This window comes from Balaenoptera physalus (genome assembly GCF_965194825.1).
Source record: "Balaenoptera physalus genome assembly, chromosome: 10".
NCBI lineage: Eukaryota > Metazoa > Chordata > Mammalia > Artiodactyla > Balaenopteridae > Balaenoptera > Balaenoptera physalus.
The window spans coordinates 1988423-2013063 of NC_138889.1; the positions used below are offsets into that span (position 1 = coordinate 1988423).

At 47.9% G+C, this 24641-nt stretch overlaps 1 protein-coding gene across 3 annotated transcripts in view; it reads left to right on the plus strand.

Moving 5' to 3' along the window:
• OPCML (opioid binding protein/cell adhesion molecule like) overlaps positions 1 to 24641 on the plus strand; it is a 1230378-nt gene that overhangs the window by 103057 nt on the left and 1102680 nt on the right. The gene's annotated exons all lie outside the window — the stretch shown is intronic.

Below are 24641 nucleotides of genomic sequence, written 5' to 3' on the forward strand. Positions count from 1 at the left end.
CTCTCTTCTCCTCCCGTAGCTCCAGGACCCTGGAACCTGCCACCAGAGTGACACAGTGATGGAGGCCAGGGCTCCAGGGCCTGAGCAAGTGGGCAGGGTGCCCAGGAGGCTAGGATCCCCCAGAGGCAGCCCCCGTGGTGGTAAAGAGCTCGAGCTTGGAGCCAGAAAGACCAGAATGTTGTAACCCAGACTCCACCACTTACTCACGTGGTCTTGGGCGTATTACTTGTCTTGCTGAGCCTTGATTTCTTCCTGCTTCTATAATGGAGATTTTAATGGCACCCCCTCAACTAGGCGTTTTGGAGGATGGAGCATCCCCCCAAATGATGAAGAGTAGGTGCATAATTAGTGTCTGATGAAGTGCTGATAAATCTCACCTGTCATGTCATCCTGACGGTTGTCATCACTAACATCCTGTCTTCAGGAGACTAGGAGGGGTTGACGGAGGCAGAGGGGGTGATACAAGGAGGACAGGGAAAGAAAGGAGCCTTACCTGCAACGTCCGTCCCCTCAGAGCACTCTGCTTGGGCAGGTAAATGGGCACCTTCCTGAGACATGCTTTTCCTGCCGCTGGAACGTAGCCGTGGCACTTTCTGTCCCACTGGAGTGTTTGGAATCATCTTTGCAGGGGTAACGAGAAACAAGGCAAGCAGTGGAGTTTCTCTGAAATTGTTGGGTGCCAACATCCGACGTCTCTGTTCAAAATAGGAACCGCCCCAGCATGCGGCGTTATCTGTGTAACTGGCGGGATGAGCTGACTTCCTCTTTGTCACACCTCTTTTCAGAGTCCCTGCTAGACGGTCCTGTCCAGCCCCTCTCTTTTTAGCGCACATAGAAAACACTCAAATATTTAAGTGATTGAAAAGCATCCTCGTTTTCATACCCAGGCCAGAACATGTTCTTATTTGTCATACTCTCGTGGCCAACTGGCTCTTGGCTGGATGTCTCCAAGCTGATTAACCAAAGGCCTTTCAAACCCAGTGTGTTCCACACTGATCTTGACACTTTGTCCACTCCCCGCTGTGCATGACCGTGTACCCAGGTAGCAGCGAAAACACATTCAGGTCCAACCCACATCCAGTAGGTTCTATCCTCTGAGCATCTCTTGCATCCATCTTTGCATCTCCATCTCTGCTGCCACCTGGTATGGCAGACCTTCATCCTTTCTCCGCAGAGTTATCAAGAGGGCCTCTTTGAACCTGACTTCTTCCTGGTCGTCCATCGTCTGCCAACACATCAGGGTGTTTCGTCTTAAGAATGTGAATCTGGTCGTGGTGCTGCCCGTAAAGTGTCAGCAGTGCCTCACAGCCTGTCTCTTCGTGAGGCCCGTATAATTTGCCTCCGTGATCTGACCTCGAGGTCAGTCTTGCCTCTTGCTGCTCCCCTCCTGGCATCCTAAACTCCAGACATATTCAATTACTTGCAGTTTCAAAGTACCCCATGTTGTTCACGCCTCGGATGCTGTGCCCTGATCTCCAGTCCCCCAGCCTCCACTGACCTGTCTGCCTGCGGAAACCCTCACCTTTCAGACTCCACTCCAGCCTTGAAGTGTCGCCAATGAAGCTCTTCCTCAGTGCGCCCCACCAACCACGTGACAGGTGCCTCTCCCATCAAGTCCCGCTAGGCTACGAAGACTGTGTCACGGATATCTAATAGCTCCTTGCCCCTAGTTGTTCACGTATTTGCTTCGTCTGCCAGATCGAAAACTGTTTAATCAGAGACAGCCTCTAACTGTCTTTCTTTTCACTTTTAGTGTTTAGCACACCCTTGGCACTTAGTAAGTGCTCAACAAACGTTGGCAGAATTACTGATTCCAAATGCGTGCCAAGGGATGCGAAAATCAGCCTAAACTAGCCAAATGCAAATGGGGCTGTGGAGAGTCCAGGGGAGAAGGAAGCAAAGGGTCCTGCGCTACTGTGTCCCCTGTCCCCCCAGCCCGGGGTGGGCACGGGCACCCCCTCGGGCCTCCTACTTGGAGAGGGAGAGTTACCCATGTCCCGGCTGCTGGGCCCTGAAGCCCCCTCTGTGCCCAGGCCGTGTGCCCCCGGCCGCTCCAGCCACAGGTGAGCGGGCAGGGGAACCCAGGAGGCCTGCCCGAGGGAAGAGGCAAGACTCCTTCCACGTGTGACTTTGGCTCAGGGATCCCCCCGTCTGCCTTGTCAGATCTCACTCGACCTACAGTGCCAGCCAGGACCTTCCTTCTTCCCTTCGTTTCCCCGCTTCTCCCTCACGTGGGACCCGCGTTGAGGTTGGAGGAGTCTCCCAGGCTGTTTCATCCCCCTCCCCACTGTCCTTCACAGCCATTTCCCAGGCAGTGTTTTGTACGTCTCATCCCACCAGTGTGGGTTCTTGGGGAGCCCAAATCGACATAAGTGATACCAACTGCCACGTATACCAAAACTTCTGATTCTATGTTCAGGGACTGGGGAAATGGCCATTGGCTGGCTCCGTGGCCCCTGTGGGCCCACTGTAACCTGGGCTTTAGCCACACTCCCCTTACTACCTGGCCCCCACGAGCTCTAGAGTGGGCACGCATAAATTCCCACTAACAGGCAGGAGGACACACTGTGTCTCTGCATATCAATGTCCACTGGTCCTCGATATGTCTGGATATTTCTCTTTCCCCGCAGTGTGGTCACCGGAGTAAATGGTAGAGAACTGGGGGCCATCCCGGTGTACCTGCCATAGCTTTGCAGGGTCCCCGCCCCTAGCGAACCAGCCAGCTCTCCACTCAGTGGGGCCCTGGGTCTGACAATCGACTCTGTGTGGGGACTGAGCAGGGCGTTGATGTGCTGCCGCCTCGGCCTCCTGCTCCCCCATCTTGCCTTTCTGTCGTTGCTGTTATTAACATTGGCTGCCATCTGTTTTGCTTGGTGCACACTGTAATCTATTAACCAACTCCGCGGCTCCCCACGAGTCAGGCCCCCTCGGCCGGTGCTCCCTCCTTTCCAGGCGTACAGGAATCCTGGCTCCTGGCTTTCTGGCCTCCATGCTCTGGGCCCCGTCATCCTCGTGGAAGCTAACCAGCCTGGTTCTGTGAGCATCGCTCCTACCATTGACCTTGACCTGCAGAGGGCAGCGTCTTGGTGACGCTGAGTGGCCCCTCACCAGGGCCTTCCTCAGTGGATGGTTGTCCCCAGGGCCTCTCGTGGATCGTAAACCTCACCTGTTCCAGCAAGCCCACTCCCTCCTTTGTTCCGTCTTCCAGCGTCTGCCAGGGTAACTCCAGCATTTCCATTCACTGGGGCAGGCACCCCTTTTCCAGGCTTCTAAGAACCCCCCAAGCAGTGAGTTAGCCCACCCCAGATCCTTGCCAGGCTTTTAGGTCCCACGTCCTGAGAAAGTGCCCCAAGCCAATGAATCCTTGCTTCTCTGTCTTACACGTGAGCCTCTTTGTTGGGTGCCTGACCCGAGGGCTCCCTCCTGGCTTTGCTGAAGCTTCTCGTGCGTTGTTGCGGTCAGCGGCCTTTCATCATTCCTTCCCTCGCTCCCTCACGGGCCCAGGCCTGAGTTAGGGTCTGACAGCTCCCCACTGCTCCCTATTTTCCTCATGGGTGTTTCCCCTAACAAATCTCTCTAGCATCTAATGCTGTCTTGGCATCTGTCTTTTGGGGAAGACCCAGACCAAACAGGACTAAGACATAACGTTACCCACTGAATTTGCTCAGTAATGTTCTGGAGGGAACTATTTTTAACCCTATCATCAAAAGGAGGGGGCCGCAAAGAGACATCCAGAGGTGTACCCAAAGTCATACGCACGGGAGATGGAAATCAGAATTTAGTCCTTGACATCAAATCTGGCAGTTTTTGCTGTAGTGGGATTTGTCAGAGAAGGGCTCCTGAGGACAGACAGTAGGAAGATAATTGGGGGAAGCAGGGTTTTATCTTAATAGACAAGGAGGAAGAAATAACGACCAGAGACAGGAGTAAGCAGGTTTTATGTCTCTGTGTGTGTGTGTTTGTGTGTGTTTCCTGTACACACCTGAGAACTCTGTGTGCATGTGTATGCACACACATCTGTGTCCGGATGACCCACACACACACCCAGAACGCGTACAGGCCTCGTGCAGGGCGGGGGCGCCAACAATGAGAAAAATCCATCTTCAGTAACCTCCTCCAAGATTGTGCAACTTACCAGATCTGGAAAAAAGCTCTTTTAACTTTAATACACACTCAGTTTTTCTTTTATGTTTAGTGTTCTATTTGTGATGGGTTTTCTGTCAGTTGTGTGCTCAGGGGTCACCCCAGTCTCCTGAGGGCCCAGCGCCCCCCCAGCCCCGCCTGCCGTGAAGGAGGGGTTCTGTGGTCTCCAGGCCTCTTGATGGACCACTGAGCCCATGGTGGGGAGATGCCTCACCCCTGGGGAGGGTGACGTGCTTCCCTTCTCTCTGGCTGGCTGGGGGCCGCTCCCGGGAGGATTCCAGGTGGGTGCAGAGACCACTGGGCAGTGACAGGGAAACAGTGCGGGCCCTGGGCCGTGACCGTCTCCATCACTTCTGAGAGGGACCCCGCCGTTCCCAGAGGAGGGATGACAGCTGAGCGCCCAGGCTCCCCCTGCTCCGCCCCTGCGCTGAGCCGCAGCCGTGGTCGCAGCTGTGGCTGTGAGCAGTGCTCCCGGGGAGCTGGGGGGGCGGCTGGCAGCTCCCGGGCCACGTGACGGGTGGGAGCCGGGGTGGGTGAGGGGGAGAGGTGTCTCCTCTCCATATGCAAGTCACTTAATGAGCGAGTGTGCATCTGCTGGGCAGCCCCACCCCAGGGAGTGCTGCCAGCTCGCCTCGCCTCGCCTCGGTGGGGGGGCGGTGGGACGGCTGCCTGAACACACGTGGGTTCTCCAGGCTCTGCGCGTGCCCCAGGCACCGGGAGTGATTCTGCAGGAGGGCTGCCCCTGCCCAGCCGGTGTCCTGGGGCTGGCACTGCCCTCGGGGGCTGGGACCGGGTGCCAGCCCCGCCCGGCTCTGGGGCCACTTTACTCCCCTGCTTCCCAGCCTCCAGCATCGTAAAAGCTGCGCCCACAGCCAGTCTCCTTCCCTTTGTTCTGTCGACAGAAGGGGCTCGGGGTCTTGAACCAATGTTCACCCCCACCTAGGCTCCCTCCCCTTGTAGCTGCCCCCCCATGGGGTCCCTACTTCCCAGATCACTCCCCTCGCCCACTCCCTCTCCCACCCCAGGAGTCAGTCCACGTGGGCTCCTTTGATGGGGCTGCCCTCTTGCAGAGTATGCATACCCTGCCTTGTAAGCTGGCGGTCTGTTCCTTGGTCCATCCTTTCCCTGCACCCCCCCATCCAGAGGGACCCTCGTGGCGTTTGTAAGGCTGCAGAGCCCTCTCCCTGGCACTTACCCCTTCCGTGGGTCACGTGGCCTCCAAGGACCCGTCCCTCTTTCTGTGAATTTCCTGGGTCTTGGCCAGGTCCCTCTCCACCGACCTCTCCCTCCGAGTGTGTTATTTCTAAGGCCCACTTCTCTGCCCTCCTTTTACTACTTTTCTTCTTTTTTCATGAAGTAATTTAGGTGACACTCAGAACATCTGTTCAAAGAGCATTTAAAATTTTTTTCAAAATTTAGAAAGACACAAAGAATAATATAACTCACATGAATATCCTCCCCACGCCAAATCAACAACTTAGCATTTGTCTCCTTTGCATCTAATGCTCTTTCTTCTTTTTGAAGGAATAAAACATTACAGAAAGAGTAAAGTTAAAGTTCCCCTCAGCTGACACCCCCGTTCCCGTGGTCTCCAGTGGTTCCGAGGTGACGCTGCACGTTGTGTTCATGGCATCCATGAGCAACTCAAACTGCAGCTAGCGTTTGTCACCGGCCACATGGTTATTTGGAGAGATCTGTATTTATGCCTTTCAATTGCTAGGTGGTATTCTAGCATTACATAGACTGAATTATTTTTCTGATGCCTTCTCCTATTTATAGAAATTTACGTTCTTTCCAATGTTTTGCTAATAACAACAAAAAACATGCTACAGTCAACATCCTTGCTTGTGTTTTCTTGTGCACATTCGCAGGAGTTTCTCTAAGGCATATATTCAGAGGGGGGAATTGCTGGGTTCTAAAGTAGGCATATTTTCCATTTTGTAAAATATGCCATTTTTCTCCCTCCAAAGTGGATGTACCAATTTATATTCCCACTCAGAGTTTAGGAGTATCATTTCACCCAAATCCTTGTCAACACTTGATATTGTCGTCCTTTAAAATTTTTGACAACCTGTGGGTGAAAAATTACATCTCATTGTTATTTTAATTTGTATTTTTCTATTATTAATAATAGCTAACAATTGCATGGCACTTACTCTGGGCCAGACACTGTTTGGAGCGGTTTACGTACGTTAACTTATTTAACCCTTACCACAGACCTTTCAGATCGTGTCTCTTGTTCTCATTCTCCTTCTGCAGATAATAAAGCAAGGGTTTAAGGCCTGGCCCGAGCTTTCCCAGCTAGGAAGGAGTGGGGTCACGTCCAGACTCGCCTACACATTCCACTGGCTTGGCCCCCGGGTCCCCAATTCTGGCGAGGCCCAGTTCTCCCACGTACGCTGATGGGCTATTTGTATTTTCTCTTCTATCAGGTTGATTAGGTAGTTAGTGTTTTTTTTCATTTTCCTTTTCTTTGGTGAGAATTTATTTCTATAGCTTGGACATCCATCCTTTGCCTGTTGTATAGGCTGCCGCAGTAACTTTTTCCAGGATGGCACTTGTCTGTTAACCTCATTTATGATCTTCTGCCTGTGTTTTTGTTTTTGCCAGAACTTTAATTTTTTCCTTCTTGACCCAGTTCTGCCCCGTTTCCACTGCGTTGGTGTGCTGGTGACGTTCCCCAGCAGATGCCGACGTCACATACAAGTTCGAGAGCTGGTTCAGCAGTTGCTTCCAAGGCGTCTCCACTCATCCCCCTGTTCCCCTCACTCCAGACGCCTGCGTGACCCCATCTCCTCGAGTTTTCTCTCCCTTCCGTCTTCTCCAGTCTCGTAGACAGCGCTCCTCCTTAAAATCACGTAGGCTGTAATTCTGGATCGTTTTTGCATCCCCCTCTCCTCTGTTCCCTGTGTTGAATCAGGAGACAAACTACACAAGGTCCTTCAACACAGAGTTGCGGCTCCCACGGCCAGCGTCCCACCTGGCTCCGGGATCCCTCAGCCCTCCACCGCGTAGCAGGTTCCAAATGGCCTGCCTAAAACGTCAAAAGCCTTCAGCCATTCCGCATTTTCTCCTGGTACTTTCTTTTTAGCTCCACCGTGACCTGGCTCCCTCACTAACTTGCCTCTTACTGCTTTTCCGGAAAACACCTCCGTTCCAGTCCAGGAAAGTGGTCCCTCCCTGATGCGGGAACCTGCCCCTCCTTGTTCTAGGACTCAGCTCGGCTGCCTCCTCCGCCTGGAAGCCCCCCGTCCTCTGCGCCTGAGCGCTGCCGGCCCTCCTTTCCCCGCTGTCCATCCACCTCCCCGCTGAGGTCTCCATGCTCCAGCCCTGCTCATTTTCTCCACCCCCCCCCCCACCCCGTCACATCCTTTGGACTACGCCTGTAGCACTTAGTCACATGGTCCCTTGAATTGTTATTTGGTGGCTTCTTTAAGCTGTGTTGTTGGATCCCGCCGGGAAGGGACTGTGTCTTAAGTTTCCCTTGTGCCATCAGAGCACCCAGCTGAGTGTGATGCACACATAAGGGCTTGCGTGCGTGTGACATGGCCAGGGCTCGGGAAGGTTTTCCTCACAAAGATACTGGTACATCTCCTGGCAAACAAATTCAGTCTCTACCCTCCACTCCCTAACTTAGTAAGGACACAGGGTTCCCACGGTCATGGGTGGGTGGACACTTCTAGGTGCTCCTTCTAAAAGTGTAAGGTTTATCATTGTGTCTTTGTGCGACCAGGCGCTGAGAACACAAGGCTCTTCTCTTCTGTTGCCTCTGCCGTATGCACTGTGCCCCTCCCCGCTGCCTCCCTTCACCAGACACCGGGTCCCACCCGCGAGGCAGACTTGGCAGTGGAGAGGCTGCTTTCTAGCCTGTAATCATAAAGGAGCGTGAGCGCCTGTTTAAACGGTGAAGGAAGAGCTAGTAGCCCCTTAGTACTTGCTGAATGAGTGAGGGTCTTAGCACGAGACACAAGTTACTTGATTCCAGTTTCTCTGGGTCGATAATGAAAAAAAGGGGATTATAATTTCTGCCTCTTTCCTGACTCTGAAAGTAGGCCTCATAGATGGTTCCCAGGGAGGAAGGTTTCTGAGCCAACCGGGACCTGCTGCACCTGCCACCCATCTACACGGAGCCCAGGTGGTCTGCCGACCCCGGCTGCACCCCGTCCGCAGGAGGGATGGAAGCGTCCTTCCTCACCTCTGCACGCTGGCCGCACACCCCACCCTGGCATCTCAGCCTCTGTCTCTCCACTTCATTCTTGGGTTCTTTCTGTCTGCCCAGCAGCCATGCTTGGACACAGGCATACCTTGGCACCTCTTTCGAATACATTCAGGCCTGCGTGCGGCGACTTGCTCCCGGGCCAGCCCTGGGGAGCATGCAGACCTCCGTGTCCAGGCTGCGCGCTCACACCGAGAGGGCCGTGAACTTGTGCCTTTCCCCCTGAGACACGTTCATGCATGTGGACCCCTTCAGACCTAGACACGGGGATGACGAGGTCCCCGAACAGCAAACCAGGTGCAGAAGGAAACGGTCCGGGCCTCTTTCTGTCCTTTTCTGTCCTGCAGAACTCGCCCACCTGGTCACCCTCCCGTGAACCCTGGGACCAGACACGACAAGGGCATGGGTTTGGTTCCTTCTCAGGCCTGTTTTCTTTAGCCTCACCTTTCATATAAATGGACATCAAGCCCTTTTGAGCCTGGAGACGCCCTCAGCAGCTGAGCGCTTCCGGAGGGGTGGGGAGGAGGGTCCAGCGGCATGAGGGCTGCATCTCGTGGAGCAGCCATTGATCTCGGAGACTTCTGCAGGAGATGCAGGTCTGGGAGGCTGACCCCTTTGCCTGAGCACAGAACATCCTCCTTACTGCCCTCTGCCCTGCTTCCACTGTCCTTTCTTACAGGAGAAACTGCTGTCAGCATCTTTAATAGTTAAAAAAAAACCCAGAAACAGACAAAAAACCCTTTTTTCCTCAGGTTCTTTTTGTGGATGCATTTCAGCACCCTGAGAAATGGTAACTTTATTCCTATACGTGACATGTAGAAATGGTATAATCAAATCATCAAGATGCAGATCAGCAGAAAGGCACATCCTGATCGAGCGGGGTGTGGGGACCAGGGCCAGTAGGATAGTAGGGGTCCAGAGGGGAGAAGTGGGAGGTTCACACCCACGGGTGCCAGTGCTCAGGGGAGCCATTCCCGCCGTCAGCATCTAACCCCGCATCTCGGGGGAGCCAGGACCGGGCTTGGCTGCTGTGAGCAGGTCATAGACCTTGAATAAAACCCAGTGCACCCGATACATCCCCTCTCCTTCCTGGAGCTGGAGCTGTCTAGCCGGCACGGTGCTCTCATAAAGTAGATGCTGAATAAATATTTCACGTTTAATAAATGAACAAATAAATAGGAACACAGGGAACGTTTGTTGCTTGCATGTTCGACACAGGTCAAGGGGGCCTCCTAATTCTGGCTACCTAGCTTGCTCAGGTGGGTAACTGTCAAGTCCCCAGAGGTGTCTTCCGAGGACTGTTCCGCTTTTAGAGGAAGAATAAACTGGAGGTGGTGAATTAAATTCTGATTTAAGAATCTCATGTTGGAAGTTTTCTTTCTCTGGCCTTATCTCTCTGAGAAAAAGGAACACAAAAGGAGATCAGGACAGTGTCTGCCAGCTGGTGGGCAGACCTGTGGTCTCTTCCTGGGCAAGACTGTTTTCCGGCCTTCCTTGCAGTTGGGGCCATCAGGTACCTGAGAATAGAATATGGCCAATAGGAAATGAATGGAAGAAATTTATGCCACATTCAGGCCAGCTCCATTCTAAAAAGAGAAGGGATTTCATACTCTGTCCTCCGTGTTTCTTCCTCATCTGGGTTGACGTGGATGAGTGTGGTGGCCTTCAGGGTTCCTGAACTGGGAAATGGGGGGCCACAGGCTAGTAGGAGCTTAGGTCCCTGACTCGCCACTTGAGGAAGAGCCTTTTGAAGATTGGCCTGGTACTGTCTAAGGAAAGTGCTAAGAGTAGGGGAAGGGGTGTAGAGGATGAGAGAGACAGGGCCTTATTCCCACGGAGCTGTCAACTGATTCTGAGAGTTTGCTGACCTGATTTGGACTCGAATATCTCGCATTTCTGACTTCAGCTTGAAAGCTGGATTCAGAGCTCTCAATTACTTCTCCCACTTCTCGAACCAATCCCTGTTGTTTTCAGTCCTATCCTAGTAACCTGACATAGATCGGTAGTTTAGTTGAGTTGATTTTGGTGCTCCTGACTCTTGGGCCCGATCTTGACTCAGATGAGGCCAGCCACACTGATTAACCTGGAGAGGTCAGTTCTCCTTTCTTGGTGAAACCTGGATTTGTGTTGGTTCCCTGAGCAACGATGCAAAACAACTTCTGTTGGCTGGAGAGACAGCAAACAGTACAGCGTGACAGCAACAGGGCTCCTTGTGCTCCATCCGCCACTTCCAAGGTCTGATCACTTCTACATTATGCAGGATGAGAGCCTCCGATAGGTGATGGCAGTGACAGCTTATCCATTGCTAATGGGCTCCGGGTGCCTCCTCCTTCCTTCATTAATAGCACGTGCTTCACTGTTCCAAAGTCTTAGTCCCCGGGAAGAACCCGGTCCGAGGAGCCAGCTGCATTCTGATGTCCGGACGGGATTGGAATGTTTACACGTGAATGGCGTAGCTGGAACACATGTCTCTTACAGGCCTGTCTGTGCACAAGACGAGGCATAGGGACAGGGAGCTGAAGCGGTTAGGCACCTGCATTGAGCGCCTACTGCGTGCAAGGCAGGGAATTACATGTGACTGGAGAGGGTACGCAGGGGGTAAGAAGACCAAAACACTGTCTCTATCCACTGAGGACCTCAGTGTCTAATGTGGAAGAACAGCACATAGGTGCTTGTAAAAGTGTCAATTTAGCAATAGAGACGTGAACCGGGTCTACTGGGAGGAGAGATGGGGGAAGACTCTCTGGAAGAGGTGACACGTGAGCTTGGTGGGATGAGTAGGAGTTTGCCAAAGGTTGGTGGTGGTTGGGTGGAGGAGGTGTCATGCAGCTTTTATTTTATTTTTGTGAATTTATTTATTTATTTATTTTTGGCTGCGTTGGGTCTTTGTTGCTGCGCATGGGCTTCCTCTAGTTGCGGTGAGCGGGGGCCACTCTTCATTGCGGTGCGCAGGGCTCTAGGTGCGTGGGCTTCAGTAGTTGTGGCTCGCGGGCTCTGGAGCGCAGGCTCAGTAGTTGTGGTGCACGGGCTTAGTTGCTCTGTGGCATGTGGGATCTTCCCGGACCAGGGCTTGAACCAGTGTGCCCTGCATTGGCAGGCGGGTTCTTAACCACTGCGCCACCAGGGAAACCCTGTCATGCAGCTTTTAGACACATGGCCTAGCTTCAGCAAAGACATGATATTTAGTGTATATACTAAGTTGTGTACATATATACATTAACATGTACATATATACATACTAATATGCTGCATACTTACAGCAGTGTGTTCAGGATTTTTGTGGGTTATCTCATTTTTTGGAAATTATATTCTTACAAAATGATTTATTAAATGATTAAAAGTGATTTTATTATGCTTTTCTATGATCTCCCACATTGACAGTTTCAAATACGGAAAAAAATACAATCCCTTGTCAGCTGACATGGCCCAATTTGAGTTCAGATAACACGTGCACGGTAGTAACCATCACGTATTGAATATCTTTTACGTGCCAGGCTCTTCACATTTAAGTGTCACAACAATTTAATGAATTATATATTATTATTGCCATTTTATGTGTTAGGGCTCCGAGGCTCAGAAAGGCTAAGTGACTATAAGTGGCCATGCAGCTTAGAGGTCAAGTAAAAGAATGCTGAGTCCAAAAATAGATCCACATCCATATGGCCTTTTGATGGGGAAAGGAGTCTTTGAAACACATGGTTTGATTCAACTGAGGATGCCTGGACGAGAAAGTATCGGTTTGAATCTCTATGTAAACAGGGTGACTGGACCTCCTGACGGTTATCGCTAATGTATGAGCTCCCATCTATGGAATGCTTTTAAGAGGAAAACCTGGTTTCTCTGTGATTGTTCATGGTAAACAAACCTGGACTCTGTGGTTTTCTGCTAGAGAATGTTTGCGTCACCTACGTAATTACCAGGCAATTCTGGAATATAAAATGGTGATGATTCATGAGCAAACTCCCTCCCTTTGTGTTAGTGGTGCCCTGTGGGGTATGCATCACTTAGAAATCTCATATGTTAATCCTGGGATGGCACACATCCTAATGTAGCAAGAAAGGCACATCGATACATCCCACTATGTGTGCATCTCCAGAGAATTATCCTGAATGGAAAATGCCAGTCTCAAAAGGGTACATCTGTACAATTGCATGTATATAACATTTTTTAATGCTGACGTTTTAGAAATGGAGGGTAGATTAGTGGCTGCTAGAGATTAGAAATGAGGGGAGGGAGCTGGCTGTGGTTATAAAAGGACAAGGCGGGGTAGTGATGGAAATGTTCTTTACCTTGACTGTTACGGTGGATACACAAACCTACACATGCAATAAAGTTGGATAGAACTAAATACACACAGAAATGAGAACAAGTAAGACTAGGGAAATCTGAGTAATGTTGGTGGATTTTAGCAAAGTCAAGATCCTCGTGTGTACTGTAGTTTTGTAAGTTGTTACCCTCGGAGAAAATGGGTTAATAGTACAGGTATCTCTGTATTATTTCTTACAACTGCATGCAAATCCACAATTATCTCAATTAAAATTTCAATTAAGAAGTCCGATTTTTGAGTCAGTATTGTACCACATAACACTTCCCACACTTGTTACATCATTTCCAAACCGTAGTGATTATGAAACAGTGCATCTCCATTTTACCCAGCACTAACGTCGTGCTGTTATTTAATACCTTTCACTTCTGCCTCCATATAAATCCTGCCCCGCAATGTAGTGTCTGCTTTCAACACGGGTAACTCTCACCTTGCATAGTTTTGATATACACAGATTTCCATTATCACATTTACTTAATTAATACTAGTCTTCCAACAACAAAATTTATATATCGGTTTCCCGTGTATTAACTGTGAATAACTGTATAAATACAAACTTTACTTCCAGCTTTCCCATTCATAAATCACAACATAAATAACAGATGTACCTCGGGTTAGATCCCCGAACATGTCACTTCTTGCAAAGTCTGTCCCTGATTATGGCACCGTGCATCTGTTACGTAGTGTATACACAGATAGCAAAGCAGGTAGTGGTGTCACCTCTTTGTCTCCCAGTGACAAACCCACACAACATTGTACAAAAATGGATAATCAAATGAGGAAGTTGTCCAACAAAGAAAGAGGAGCAAGAAAAAAATGAAAATGAAGAAGTAGTTGATCATGGGAATGTTGGCCCTGCCACCACTAGAGACTCTGGATATCCAGCCAAAGGACTTAGTGAAGACAAAATCACCACCGTAAATGAGGAAAGCTGTTGTGATGCAGAGGGGTAACAGTGTCTTAGAAGAAGTAATGCCACCTAAGAAAATCATATTAAAAAACCTTGGAGATACTTCATGACATTGAAAGCACAAAGACTTAATCAGTTAGAAACTAATGCAAACTTTAAAAAGAGACTAGATTTTTTCCAAGGCATAGAAAAGATGCCCACTCTGTATCATAAGTTACGTGAAGAGAAAAAGGAAAGCACTCCTCAAACTAATCTTGGTAATTTGTATTTTTTAACAAAGAAAATACTTCAGTTCTGAATGTTTCTCATGTTTTAAACTACAGTGTACTAAATAGATATTAATTTTACTATTTTTTAACTTTCCTGTACATTTCTGTAATCAACAGTAGGAGAGTTAGTATTTAGACAAATAATTTTAAAGGTCATGGAACTATTTTTTTTTAACATCTTTATTGGAGTATAATTGCTTTACAATGGTGTGTTAGTTTCTGCTATATAACAAAGTGAATCAGCTATACGTATATATATATCCCCATATCCCCTCCCTCTTGCATCTCCCTCCCGCCCTCCCTATCCCATCCCTCTAGGTGGTCACAAAGCATGGAGCTGATCTCCCTGTGCTATGCAGCTGCTTCCCACTAGCTATCTATTTTACATTTGGTAGTGTGTATACGTCCATGCCACTCTCTCACTTCGTCCCAGCTTCCCCTTCCCCGTGTCCTCACGTCCATTCTCTACGTCTGCGTCATTATTCCTGTCATGGAACTATCTTAGTTATTTCCCATTGAATATGAATTTTGCACAGCTTCAGTGTGCTAATTTTTATGATCCTCTGTCTAGCACCGTGAAAAGAAAGGGCTACCTGTAGTCAGGTGGTGTTTAGGAAATAACGAAAAGGAAAAAGCCCAGTGTTTTATATTTCCTTATTGACCGTGAGTATCCGTCTGGCATTGTTCTTCAGCGCTCCTTGAATCGACGGGTGAAAAGTTCTTTCAGCTTTAGTTTATTTAAATATGTCTGCATTTCACCCTGATTTCTGAGGGGTATTTTCACTGGGTGTAGGGTTCTAGGTGGAGGGATGATTTTCTTTCAGCACTCTGAAGATGTTCCATTGGCTTCTGGCTTCAGTTGGTTCTAAGCTGGAAATAAATCCCGTAATCCACATAGCTGTTTCCCTATATGTAATTTTCACCTCCAGCCCCACAATAGCTGTTTCCAAATTTTCCCTTTTCTTTTTTTTTTTTTTTTAGTAGTTTTCCTATGTTGTGCCTACCTATGATTTTCCTTGTATTTATCTAGCTTGGGTTAGTTGAACTTATTGGCTTTGAAAGTTGATATTTTTCATCAAATCTGGTCAATATTCAGCTATTATATATTTTTTCAAATATGTTTTCTGCTTCATTCTCACTCTCTTCTCCTCTCTACATCTATTATGTGTGTGTGAGACTGTCTGGGTTTGTCCCTTGGATCCCTGAGGCTCTGCTCATTTTTCTCTAATCATTTTTTCTCTCTTTCTTCTTAATATTGGATACTTTCATATATTTTCAAGTTTACTGACTCTGCTGTTACCTCCAATCTGCTGTTAAGACCCTCCAGTAATTTTTAAAATTCTAGCTATTGCCCTTTCTCCTTATAGAATTTGGTTCTTTTTATTTGGTTATTATTTATAATTTTCATTTCTCTGCTGAGAATCTCCTTCTGTTTTCTCATTAGACCATCCTTTCCTTGAATTTTTAAAGTTCTTTGAACATATTTATAGAAGTTGCTTTAAATCTTTGCTAAATCCAACATCTGGATCATTTGAGGATGTTTCTATTAACTACTCTTTTTAAAAATTATTATTTATTTATTTATTTTTATTTTTGGCTGTGTTGGGTTTTCGTTTCTGTGCGAGGGCTTTCTCTAGTTGCGGCGAGCGGGGGCCACTCTTCATCGCGGTGCACGGGCCTCTCACTATTGCGGCCTCTCCCGTTGCGGAGCACAGGCTCCAGACGCGCAGGCTCAGTAGTTGTGGCTCACGGGCCTAGTTGCTCCGTGGCATGTGGGATCTTCCCAGACCAGGGCTTGAACCCGTGTCCCCTGCGTTAGCAGGCAGACTCTCAACCACTGCACCACCAGGGAAGCCCCTATTAACTACTTTTTTTTCCTTTACTGTGGGTCATATTTTCCCATTTCTGAGCATATCTAAGATTTTTTATAGTTTAGTGGACATTGTTGATGGCACATTATAGAAATTGGATTCTGTAATTTTTCTCTGAAAAGTGATCGTTTTTACTCTAGAAGATAGTTCAGTTACTGACTGATGGACTTGCATTTACACAGAGTTCAGTTTGTGCTTTATCGGATGATCTGAGGAAAGCCCAGGGTGGTTCCAAAATCCCCCAGCCTGGCAATGCTCAACCTCCAGATTCTCTCCCCTGAGGACTTTGTCAGTGCTCCTGTGTAGACCCTGTTAGGGCGGGTCAGGATGTCTTATTCTAGGGCTTGGTCCTTGATCCTAAGGCATGGCCTCTCTGGTGTCTCAGCTGGATTCTTGGGAAATTAACAAGATGTGAATGAGGTCTCTCCACTCGAGTGGGGCAGTATTTCCAATACTCCCCAGAACTGCTTTAACTTAACATCTCTCTTCTGTCCTCAGCCTGGAGGATTCGCTCTCTGTTAAGCCCTGTGTAGTCTCACCCTGGGCACATGCAACCCAGACTTTGGGTATGGATTTTCGGGGACCCGCTGCATGCACTCCTGGCAATCATCCCCCCACAGGTGTGCTACTTCCTCCTCTCTGGTTCTTCGCCTTAAGGATCCCAGCCTCTTCAACTACCTCAAAGTCTGAGCTCTGCATCTCTAGCCCAGTAGGCCTACTGTGTTGGACTCCAACTTGTGTTGCTAACGTCAGGAGATTATCCACAGGCAGATCTAAAGTACTCATGAGGCTCCCTTGTGAGTTTTTCTTCTCTCAAAGACTGGGGTCTGGGGCTGCCTGTCGTCCAGTGCCTGAGAACAATTGCCTAATAAATTTCATTCAACTTGTGTGGTTATTTAAGGTGGTCAGGATAGTCCATTACCAGTGACTATGTCTTGTTCAGAGTTGTGGCCTCACATCCCATTTTGAATTGATCAGAGTGCATGGGAGATGATCACTAATTTGGCATAATTGTGGTCCCTGGAACATCATCTACATGACAGCTCCTGACACCTGGTCATTAATTTTATAGTCAGTCTGAGTTTTTCTAAGAACATCTTTTTTGTGTGTGAAAGTTATGAATCTATGTGAAATTCATCCCAGTGTTGAGTGGACCTAGGAAATAAAACTCGGTTTTCATGTTCCATATGGTTACTGCACAGTTTCATGAGAATATTAGGATGACAAACAATGAAGTAAACAAAAACATACAAAACCATATTCCCTGGGTTCTAAGGTGCACATTAGCTCTCATTTTAACAGCTCTGAAATGTTGATGTATCTTACAATAGAAATTAAAATTTTTTTGCCATCACAAAAAGCTAAAATAAAACTGATGATTTGTCTTAAAACCAATGGAATTTATAATCAAGAAAAGATATTTGTAGGCATCTAGTAAATTATACTCTTCTCAGTTGCTATTTCATTTGGCCCCAAATTTCCAAATACTTTCAAATACTTCTCCATATAGCGTCAGTCGAAATTGCCTCTTTTCTTCACAGAAGATAAAACAATAGGAAATTGATTTTTTAAACATCAGTGAGTTTAAGGAAAAATATCCTGACTTCAACGTGGCTCTACGTTGAAATGCATCTGCATATAAAAGTCTGGAAAAAAACCCCATAAGTTTCTTTACATAAAGGACAACATGTGTTGATGAAGACAGTGATGGTGGAAGATGGTGAGTGTAGAGGGGTCTTAGCCGGGAATAAGGAAATTGATCCGAAGACCCCTGAGGGACTTGACTTTTGAACTCTAGAATTCCATTCCCAAAGTCCTGATGTTAATTCCCCCATCACTAGGCATCTCCTGACCCACACAGATTAGCTCAAATTATGATAGTTTACTATGTAAGATTGATTACAGGCATATCGTTCACCTTTCACGGAACCCCATTTTTACCATGTCGTCATTTCTTGTTTAAGGAAAGAAATGTTTCTCCTATCTTGACATGTTTATCATTGCACGTCTGAGCTAATTATCTCTGTGGGCTCACAGAGCGTAGCTCCTAGAGCTGATAGATTATTATCATGTCCTCTGGAAATGATGCATGCCACACATGTGCAGCTGTGTGCCAGAAGGAAACAGTTTTTGAAGACTTTATCTGCGTAGTTTACTGGCAATTGCATGTTGCATTCGAAAGACCACTTGAATGCATGACAGTGTGTGCTAAGTAAGACCATGTATATAAAGCCATGTATGTATAATATATAGTATATATTATGTGTAATACATACGTGTGTGTGCATGAGCTTGCTTTTTTATGTAGCTCAAGGTTCGTGATGATCTCATCAACTTGATCTCTTAGCTGAGATCTAAGATGTTCTATTTCTCAGCTGTTTATCTCTAATTTTTCTCTGTGTCAGGTTCAGAATTTAATAACTTCTCTCCTTCTGCCTGTGTCTTCTAATCTAAACCCTTAAGGCGACTTAGCAGCTAACAGGAGAGAGAAGGAACATTCTTTCTGTAACTGGAAACTGAGGGCTCCATTTTCATTACGACTTTAAATCTGCCCAAACCACCCTGCTGGCACAGAAACTCAGAACAGAACGTCACCAGGGATGCTTTTATCCGAACCACCAGCTTTGTTGCTCTTCTCTTTTGGGGAGAACCTACACCAGACTTTCAGAGTTGGAGTGACCACCTGGAAAACCACAGGGTTGGAACAAGCTTTCAACCTTCCCACAAGTGCCCCTGGGTCCCCAGGTCTCTGTGAGCACCATCTTTTTTCCTGTCTCCAGGAATCAGACCCGTGGCTTTGTCCAGTTGATGTATTGAGTGATTGGTTGATGATGCTTCCAGGCTGGCGTGAGTACCAGCTGGATGAATTGAGAACTATCTACATGGCAAACGGCCCTTCTGAACATGTTGTAAGCTCTCTTTCTCTAAAAAATACTACCAGACCCAAAAAATGTAAGATTCTTGATACTTTAAAAAAGTGGAATGTGGTAGTTACAGCATATGAAAAACTGGCTGGGTAAAGAGGGAGGCTACGGAGGAGGCCTGCGCGGCCAGCTCCAGTCCACCGTCTAATGGCCCATTGCTTGGAGTCCAAGTCCTGTGTGTGATGTTTTTCAGCCTCAGAGACCTTTAAATCCCCATGGTTCCCAGTTGCTTATTTGCAGTGTGTTCTCTTAATTCCCCTGGCAGACATTTTTTTCACACATTTGGAGGTTAAAAGGAAGGGGAGAAAAAAACCGTCCAAAACATAAACCCCAAACTACAAAACATAAGTAGGAAATGTTGAAGCTGGGAGCCTGGTTACCGTGGCAACTTGGGGTTGCCAAGCTCCCCTCTCAGAAAGCTGGACCTTTGCTTGAATTGGTTGCTCCTCGGATGGGCCTCCACCACTAGGTATGTGGCTCCAGCCAAGTGCATTGAAAGGGAGAGCGGGATTTGGAACTGTCCCATCTCCTGGGAGCATCGTAGACATGAGAGCTACTGATTCCTTTGTTCAAATCCATCTCCAGCCTGCATCCTTTCTCTGGGGGAGCTAGAGAAGGCCAGAAGCTTCCTGGCCATAGTAGCTGAGAAGAGACATAAAAAAGGCAGGGAATTATCTGGTCTCTACAAGAACAAGACTCTATAGAGCCTCGGTGAGACAGTTTTGTTCTGCTGATATCCTTCCCAACAAACATGTCTGGCATCTTTTCCAGGGACAGGGAACCATACTAGTTGTGAGGAATAAAAATAGCAGCTATTAAATAGACCTCGCCCTTAAGATTCTTGTGGTCTCCTTGGAAAACCATGGCATACATGAGGGAGCGCAAACGATGAGCACAGAGAACGTTTTCGGAGGAGCTGGAAGACGCTAAAGGCAGGTGACTTGACACTCGGAGAAGTCAACACAGAGAAACAGGGGCTAGAGCTCAGGGCGGCAGGAAACGGGGGGTGAACCCAGGTCCCAGCATCATGACGCGGTTGGAGTGACGGGCCTGCCGGGTGTCGTGCTCACAGAGGAGCACGATGGAAACGGGCTGGGGGTGTCGGTTGCGGTTCTGTTCTGAGAGCCTTTGGAGTAAGACTTCCGATTGAACGAAGCACCACCGAAGCTTTCTCAGCAGAGAAGTAGGTTGATGTAAATAAACTTTTAGGAAATTTAATGTGGATGGAAAACTGCTACAAAGAAAGATGTTGGAAAGAGAAGAACCAAAGGAGGGGGCTCACACGATACTCTTCTGGTTTGATTTTATTTACTCTTTCATGAAAGCTTATTACATTCTGGATGCTTCACAGAGAAGGCGGAACCATTTTTTGAGCCAAGTTTTTGTAACTCTTTCTTCCTCTTTTATGAAGCAAACTGGAGTCCACTGGCTGTGTCCTCGGTTTGCAAGTCTCAGGGTCCACCATATATCTGTCAAAAACTAATTTTGACACTTACATCGACATTTATCTCAGAAAATGGAAGTTTGGCATTTTCTGTAGCAGGAAATTACATCTTTAATCCATTAAGCCCTGTTGCCTTACCAGTCTCCCGCCGCTCACTGGGAGATGGACCCCTTTGTGAGATACCTTTGCACGGGACGCTGCAGGATCCCACTTTCATTATTCAAGATAAGCAATATGAGTTCTCCCATCACAAGCCTGTTACAGATTTTATGCAAAAGAAACATGTTATCATCATTTTATTCCTGTTACTACTAGTAAGAAAATTACATTTCAGTTCTATGATATTTTTTATTTTCCAAGTACATCTAAATAAATAATAAAACTCTCTGAACATCTACCAATGGTGGTAAACACCAGTATGAATTAATGGAACATCTGAACTCTAAAATATATTTTGAAAAAAGAAATGCCATTAACAGGAAAAAGCCAATTCAAGCAGTCCTTGTCAAGGATGCTACCTGCTGGTGCAGAGTACCAGCCCTGCTCTTATTTTCAGAGAAGTGTTGATACAAGGCCACCCAAATAAGTAATGGTTTTCATGTCAACCGGTACCATTGGCAGGAAGAGCCAGGGTCCATTCCAGGGCACGGCTGACACTGAGCCACATCCAGTCTCCCAGTGGTGCCGTCCACACCACACTCCAGCTACCCTGCAGCCGATATCCTGTGTCATGTGGACACGTTAGGTATTGCAATGGAAGGAAAACAGAGACGTAGAGCGGGGAGTATCAGGACAGGGCAGGAGAGGGAGTTTGTTGCTGAGCAAGGAATCAGTACTGGTTCCTCGCATTGATCCCAAACTAAAGGGCATTGCTTTCAAATGTATATGCCTATGCCTCAGCTCATAATGATCCTCAGAGGGGGAAAGGTGCTTAAAATAATGATAATTTTCATGACCTCTGTTTCTGTTCAGCATCATTAGAACACAGTGAGGTAGCTATTATCATCCCAATATTACAGATGAAGGAACGGATGCTCAAAGACATCAAGTGACTTTCTGAGATCACACAGCTGGCGGGTCTGGGGGTCAGGATGCAAATGCACATGTGACGGTACACAGTGTGGCTTTGCCTATTCCGTGAGCAGGTCCGTAAAGAAGAATTTGCAATGAACGTAGAAAATGAGCTTAAACTAATGCTTCTAAAGAGCCTGGTGAGACTTGGATATATTATGCTCTCATAGGAAGCAAAACATTTTCCCAGTGATCCCTAACACAGGGAATTGAAAATTCAAAGCCCATGGTGTCTCGACAGGAACTAAAAATGTGCGAAAAGGGCCAGGTGAACGATCATGAGAAGCTGCAGGGCTTGGGGTACTCCAGCGACCTGCCCTGCTAAAGACGGCAGAATCGATGCTTGTACAGATACTGGTTGAAGAAAAGAGTTCAGTTTACTATTCAGTACCCTAGCTTTTCAAATGTACAGAATTATCACATAGTGATATGTAGTGTTTTTTTTCCGATCGAATACGTTAACAAGACCACAGCCTTGTCCAAGCATGAACTAGTTGGGACCAAATCAGAGAAGACTTTTTAAAAATTTAGGCCCAGAGCAATGAAACTAGATATCTTAGGAAAACGCTGTAAGCCACCGTGCAGTGCTGGGCTAACTTAGAGATGAGCCACTTCGTGCCAGGCTACACAGCCAGTTACTCATGAAGTTTGTGCCAAGGCTCAGAATGGATGGGGTCCAGACGGCGGTGGGCTAGGAGACAGCCTTGAGTGCAGGTCTGACAGGATAGAAGCTGGATAAGCTTGGGCAGCTAAGGCCACACTAGGCCACGTGTAAAAAGGAGAACAAACGTGTATAATATTCTGAATAATGAAAAAAAGGGTTGTAAAGGATTCTAACATAAATACTTATAAATGTAAAAAGATGCTTACATCTTTATGAAATCAAAAAGACATTAGTCTGGTGGGAAAGTAAAATCATGCAGTCACTGAGTAAGACCCAGCAGTTTTGCTCTCAAGTATATACTCCAAAGAATGAAAAAAACAGATGATCAGATACAAACTTGTACTTGAATATTCACAGCAGCTCTATTCACAGTAGTAGAAAGGTAGACTCAACCCAAATGTCCATCAACAGAAGAATGAATAAACAAGATGCGATGTTTGCATACAAGGGATGTTAGGGATGGAAAGTTATGTGGCCACTGGAAGGTGTGGAGCGCTGGGCTGGCACCTGCTACAACAAGGAGAAAACGTGAAGACACTTCCTTGAGTGAAGGAAGCCAGTCACAAGAGACTACACATTATACGACTCCATTCCTGTGAACTGTCCAGAACAGGCAGGTCTATGGGGACAGAAGGCAGGTTAGTGGTCGCCCAAGGCTGGGGAGATGGAGTGGGAGGGGCGGCCAAAGGCTGCGGGGCTTCCCTTTGTCGTGATGAGAAGCGTGCTGGTGCAGACTGTGGATACGCTAGAAACCATTCAGTCGTGCACTTCGAATGAGTGTGTTGTGTGGGGAGTGAACTACATCCCAATGAGGATTTTTTTTTAATTAATTTATTTAAAAAATTTTTATTGGTACATAGTTGATTTACAATGTTGTGTTAGTTTCAGGTGTACAGCAAAGTGTATCAGTTATACATATACATATATCCACTCTTTTTTTTAGATTCTTTTCCCGTATAGGTCATTACAGAGTATTGGGTAGACTTCCCTGTGCTGTATGGTAGGTCCTTGTTAGTTAACTATTTTATATATGGTAGCGTGTCTATGTCCATCCCAACCTCCCAATTTATCCCAATTCCCCTTTCCCCCTGGTAGCCATCAGTTTATTTTCTACACCTGTGACTCTACTTCTGTTTGGTAAATGAGTTCATTTGTACCCTTTGAATGAGTGTGTTGTGTGGGGAACGAACTACATACCAGAAAAGATGCTTTGAAACTGGGCATTGGTGCCATGTGGGCCTCCTGCTGCCTCTTCCCGGGCACCTGTGGCTTCCGTTGATCATGATAACGGCTGGGCTCGGGTGGCACCTTTATTTCAAGGACGTCAGGCCGTTTGCAAACACTAATTAAGCCTGTGCTGCTGGCAGATGGGTAAACACTGTTTTGCTTCTCAGATAAACATTCCAGGAAAGCCACTTGGGATTCCTGCACCAGTGCCTCCTGCTGGCTGGCTCTAGAGCATTCTGAAGGATGTAGGAAGGGAAGCATCCTTACTGGAATGTCCACCAGGCACTTCCGGTTGCTGGAGGACATCCTGTGAGCCCTGTGTGTCACTTACCTCACATGTCAGCTCAGGAAGTGAGGACCGTCCCAGTATTTCATGTGAGGAATTGAGCTCCAGAAAGGTTGAGAGCACCGGGCAGGGGTCTTGCTTCCAGGCAGTAGACACCCACTCTGACTTGTAGCCACCAAGGGTTTAGAAGGATACCTGACAGCACCGAGAAGCACAAGGCAGGGGCCAAGGGAGGGGCGTGGAAGTCGAGAGCACAGCAGACTGGACCACCGGCACCCCCCCCCCCCCCATGGCCCTGGAGACGCCACTGCAGGCCCTGCCAACCCTCGGTGCTTGGGGTCGGGACCCCAGGGTCCTAGTTAGACTCCTGCCCCTATGATGAATCTCTGACTGTCCCTGTACTTTGTTACACTTTTTCGTGTCAGAGTTCTAAGCCCACACATCCAATTTGCTGAGCTTGTCACGCGGCTCCCCTGCGCGGCCGAGGGGCAGAGAGGGGGAACACCGCTCCAACTTACCTTCCAAGGGGTGGGAGGGCCTATCCTGGCCTCCCCAGAGCAGGGGAAGTTCAGGTGCTGGGTCGCCAAATGGCACAGGAGATGTGAGCGCAGGTCTTCTGGGTCCATGTCTAGGGCTCCTTCTGTGTCGTGGCTTGAGCTCAAGCCTGCCTCATCCACTCTGCTCACTGACTAGGCCTTGGGCAGCTGTGGAACCTGTTGGCGAGAGGGAGAAAAAGACCCCACTCTGCCTCAAGTTCAGGCCAGTGGAGGAGATGGGGAAGGAAAGGCACCTGAAAATGTGGCGTGTCATGTGGAGGGACCTCCAGGGACTGTGGCACGTCGGGGAGGGGTCCACAGCCCAGGCCCTGGGGCGTCAGGGAGGGCTTCCTGAAGGATGTACGGACCAGCGTGCGGACTCACTTAGGTCCAGGTGTTAGCTTCCGATGGACTCTCTCCTGTACGTTGCACGGTTTCCTCTTTCCTGTTAGGCATTTGCTGAAAGCATAAATAACCCTCCTATTGTATTTATTACTCGTAACGGAAAGGATTCTTAACATAGCAACAGCACCGTACATGACAGCGGAGATGGGTTGCTGATCACAGAGGCTGCCTCACCTGTCAGCGCCTCACCTGGACATGCCTTCATGCCGTCATTCGTTCACGTGTTCACTGGGCATCTGCTCTGCCGAGGCCAGCTCCAGGCACTGAAGGTGCTCACTGCGCGAGACGGAGTCTGCCTTTATCCTGGCGGGAAAGGCGTGCAATAGACAAGTATGTGGTCCCGCGCCGGGT